At 38.8% G+C, this 5,000-nt stretch overlaps 1 long non-coding RNA gene across 1 annotated transcript in view; it reads left to right on the top strand.

Annotated features, from left to right (window-relative positions):
• Positions 1–4,631: 4,631 nt before the first annotated feature.
• LOC113820309 (uncharacterized) overlaps positions 4,632–5,000 on the top strand; it is a 1,636-nt gene continuing 1,267 nt past the window's right edge. Inside the window, exon 1 of the long non-coding RNA XR_003477112.2 lies at positions 4,632–4,674. This is a non-coding gene — a long non-coding RNA (uncharacterized lncRNA). The remainder of the gene's footprint in view (positions 4,675–5,000) is intronic.

The following is a 5,000-nucleotide window of genomic DNA, read 5'->3' on the forward strand; positions in this document are numbered from 1 at the left end:
ACGAGGGTTGGTGGGTTACGTGTTTTTTTGTTGTTGTTGTCTTTTAAGCTTTTTCGTTCCTTTTTTCCTTCTTTCCTTTTATCTCTTTCTCTTGCTCTCTCTCTCTCTCTCTCTCTCTCTCTCTGTCTCTCTCTCTCTCTCTCTCTCTCTCTCTCTCCCTCTCCCTCTCTCTTTCTATTTTTCTACCTATATCTCTCTGTCCGTCTAATTGCGTCTCTTCTCTTTGTCTTTCTCACTTTCTCTCTCTTTTCTCTTTCTCTCTGTCTTTCTTAAAATTTCTCTCTCCCTCCTCCCCATCTCTCTCTTTTCTTACAATTATGCGCTTTTCCCTCTGGTTCTCTCCCTCATTTCTCCTCCACCTTCTACCCTCCCGCCCCCGCTCTCCAACTTCCCCCATTTCTCCCCCTCTTCCTCCCTCCCTCCCCCATTTCTTCACCTCTTTCTGTCCCTCTCTCGCTCTCTCCCTCCCGCCATTTCTTCTACTCTTCCCTCCCCTTTCCCCAATCTCTCTTCCTCCCTCTTTCCACTTCTCTCTCGCTACCTTCCCCAATGTCCCTTCCTTCTCTCTTCCTTCCCTCGCTCTCCCCCTTCCCCTACTTCTCCCCTTCCCTCCCACCCTCCTTCCTCCCCCCCCTCTCCCCCTCTCTACCTCCCTCCTTACCTTCCCCCATTTCTCCTCCTTGCCCCTTGCCTCGTTCCTGCGCAATTATACATACTTGGTTGTCTCCATCCGAGGACAGGGCAGTACAAGGTTACCATCTCAAACACGTTCTTGACATGCGTGGGTCGCTGCATGACATAAGGTGGTGATGAAACTTGTGCTGAAGAGTGACCAATCGTATAAACAAATATGCAAATAGGCCTTAATGACTGGGATTATAGTCTGTTCGGGCTCATATTACTGTTAATGTAATGATAATCAGTAGAAGAATCATTTCCGTTGACGTATTCGTTTTATCAACGGCATTGGTTTTAAAGGATTGATAAGAGATTAGTATTCAATATATCAAAAATCCTCATTAACTCTATCTGAAAATCTAAAAAAAAAAAGAAAAGAAAAAAAAAAAAACTTTCCTGAACAAGCATACAAACACACAGACATATACTACGATTATGATAATGATGAAAATAAACATATAGATGATGATGACGATGTAGATAGTGATAATGATAAAACTAGAAATAGTAGCAATGATAACAATATAAATGGTAAAATTGATAATAGTAGTGATAACAATATAGCTATAATAACAATAATCATAATAACAATGGTGATAAAAACAATATTGATAATAATGAAAACAATGTTAAGGATGATAATGATCATTATTGCAATTGTAATAATCATACACACAGCGACTGATATAACAATGATAATAAAGATAAATATGATAGTGGTAATGATAAAAGTGATAATGATAATAATAAAAGTAACATAGATAATAGCAACAGTCAGTATGATATTATCAAGATCAACTATAATATGATAACAACTAAATAAGGATTATGGTAATTATACTAAAGATGATGATAATAATCATAGCAGTAACAATGATGATAATGATAATGATAGTAATGATAATAGTAGTGATAGTAATAATAACAGTAATGATAATGATAATGATAGCAAAAATAATGAAAATGATAATAATGATGATGATGATAACAAGGCTTGTAATAATAATAATGATAATCATAAAAAGGATAATATTACCAATAAAGATAATAATGTTTATTGGTAATATTAAGGGCAATAAGTATTAAAGGCAAGAATGAAAATCATAGTAGAAATTATGACATTATTGACATTAACGATAATGATGATAATAATGATGATAATGATATTGACGAAAATGATGATGCTAATAATAATGACAATAATGATAACAATAATGATGATTATAACAATAATTATGATAATAAGGATAATAACAATAACGAATATGAGAATCATAACAATGATTATTATGATAATAATGATGATAACTTAAAAATGATTATAACTATGATTATAGAAAAATAATCATAACTGTAATGATTACAGTAAAAACAGCTACAATGATTTTACCATTAATAATGATGATTATAGTAATGGTAATAATGACAATACTAATAACAATGATGACAATGATGATGATATCGATAATAATAAAATAGTGATAAGTATTATAGGAACAGTAATGATGATGATAACAATAATAGTAATGATGACAAATTTGATAATGAAAATAGTAACAATAATGATAATGATAACGATGATCATAACAAGAATAGTGGATATGATTGCAATAACAACAATAATTGTGATAAAGCCAGTAATATTGACAATGATTATGACTGTGAAAATATATATAAGTAATGCTTATAAATATGATGTCAATATTAAGTATAATAGTGATGATATCAAGAATGTCATTGTTCATAATGGTGATGATAATGATATTGATGTTGGTGGTAATAATTTTAATAATGATAATGAAAATTATAATGATGATGATAATGATAGTGGCAAAAATTATTATAGTACTACTAATGATAATGATAATAATAATAAAGATACTACTACTACTAATGATAACAATATTAAGAATAATGATAAAAGCAACAATAGTGGTGATAATAATAATAATATAACCATTATAATAATCATAACGATAACAGTAACAGTAACAAAAATTATAACATATTAAATATGATAACGACAATAATAATCATGATAAAGATAATAATTGATAACCATAATGAAAATTATTTTAATAATGATAAAGATGTTAATAATGATAACAATGATAATAATGCTGATGTTAATACTAATGATAATAATAATAATTGTGATAATGATAATAATGATGATAGTAATCGTAATGATGATAATGATAATGATAATAATGATAACAATAACAACAACAATGATGATAAGGATAATGATTATGATGATGAAAATAATGACAGTAATAATAATCATAACAATAGTGATAACAATAATACGGATGATAATGATCAAAATTGCAATTATCTTTATTATAAGTATTATTAATACTATCATGAGGATAATAGTAGTAAAATAATGATGATGATAAGTACATTAGTAGTAATAATAGTGGTAAGTACAAAGGTAGTAAGAATGATAAGGATGATAGTAATGATAATAACAATGATAATGATGTAACAAAAACACAAACAAACAACGAAATTTCTTCACGAATCTACGTACTCACTCCCTAAATCATACTGCCTCCCAATCATTGCTATCAACCGAATCATCCAGACCAACAGACGTACACAGACAAACAAAAAACATCTTGAGCAATTTAATACGCAGGAGAACCATAATCAGTATTATGCCCTCCGCCTCTCGTCCGCATTCCAGATCTATGCTGGTTTTGACACCCATGAGTGGCCTCAACGGATGTGGGTGTTGCAAGGTGTTGATATTGCAAGCGTAGGTGGAAGGGAGGGAGGGAGGGAAGGCGGGTGGGAGGGAGGGTGGGAGGGAAGGCGGGTGGGAGGGAAGGCGGGTGGGAGGGAAGGGTGGAAGGGGGAGGGAGGGAAGGCGGGTGGGAGGGAAGGGTGGAAGGGAGGGGTGGAAGGGGGAGGGAGGGAAGGCGGGTGGGAGGGAAGGAGGGAGGGAGGGTGGGAGGGAAGGAGGGAGGGAAGGCGGGTGGGAGGGAGGGTGGGAGGAGGTGAGAGTGTGGGTCGGAGGTTAAAGCTTGGGGAAGGAGGGAGGGGGTGTGAGTGTGGGTTAGCGGGTGTAAAACTGGGGGGGAGGGGGAAGGAGGGAGGGGGTGTGAGTGTGGGTCGGAGGTTAAAGCTGGGGGGGAGGGGGAAGGAGGGAGGGGGTACGAGTGTGGGTTAGGGGGTGTAAAGCTGGGGGGGAGGGGGAAGGAGGGAGGGGGTGTGAGTGTAGGTTAGGGGGTGTAAAGCTGGGGGGGAGGGAGAGGGAGGGAGGGGGTGTGAGTGTGGGTTAGGGGGTGTAAAACTGGGGGGGAGGGGGAAGGAGGGAGGGGGTGTGAGTGTGGGTCGGAGGTTAAAGCTGGGGGGGAGGGGGAAGGAGGGAGGGGGTGTGAGTGTGGGTTAGGGGGTAAAGCCGGGGGGGAGGGGGAAGGAGGGAGGGGGTGTGAGTGTGGGTCGGGGGGAGGGGGGTAAAGCTGGGGGAAGGGATGGGGGGAAGGGTAGGGGAGGGGATGAGTAAAGAGGAAGTGGGGTAGGAAGGAGCAGGAGGAGGAGGAGGAAGTATGAGGTACGGGGATGATGAGGTAGAAAGGGAGAGGAAGAGGAGGAGGAGGAAGAGAGGATGGAGGAGGAGAAAAAGGAGGAAGTTGGGTAGGAGGAAGAAGGTGCGGGGAGGAAGAAAAGGAAGAGAAGATGATGATGAAGGAAGGAGGGAGAAGGGGAGAGGAGGTAGAAGAAGGGAGAAGGGGAGAGGAGGAGGAAGAAGTGGAGAGGAGGGAGAAGGGGAGAGGAGGTAGAAGAGGAGAGGAGGGAGAAAGAAGAGGGAAGGAGGAAGAAGAGGGCAGGAGGGAGGAGGGAGAGGGGGGGAGGAGGTGCATTAGGATGAGGACATGCAATAATACCCCCCCACCCCCCACATGTTGGAGGACGTTAAATACAGGTAAGAGAGACGAAACCAGATCAGTTGTAACACAGTGAGCAGGAGAAATACCACGTATCAAGGTAAATGTCACTCTTTGCGGGTTTGTGTTTGTTTGTGTTTTTGTTTGCTTGCGTTTGTGTTTGTGTTTGATTTTTGCTCATGTTTGTTTTTGTTTGGGTTTGTGCGTTTGTTTGGATTTAAATCAGACAGTAGTTTATAGAAGGGGATCTTTGCTTTTAATTATTATTTTTGCTGTTCAATGTTTATAGTGGATTAGATATTTACTTTGATAGATAAAGACAGAAAGAGAGAGATGGATAGACAGACAGATAGATAAATGAATACAGAAAGAGTGAGAGAGGGAGAGGGGGGGAGGGAGGGAGAGAGACAGACAGACAGAGAAAGA

The sequence above is a fragment of the Penaeus vannamei genome, chromosome 10 (genome assembly GCF_042767895.1).
Source record: "Penaeus vannamei isolate JL-2024 chromosome 10, ASM4276789v1, whole genome shotgun sequence".
Classification (NCBI taxonomy): Eukaryota; Metazoa; Arthropoda; class Malacostraca; order Decapoda; family Penaeidae; genus Penaeus; species Penaeus vannamei.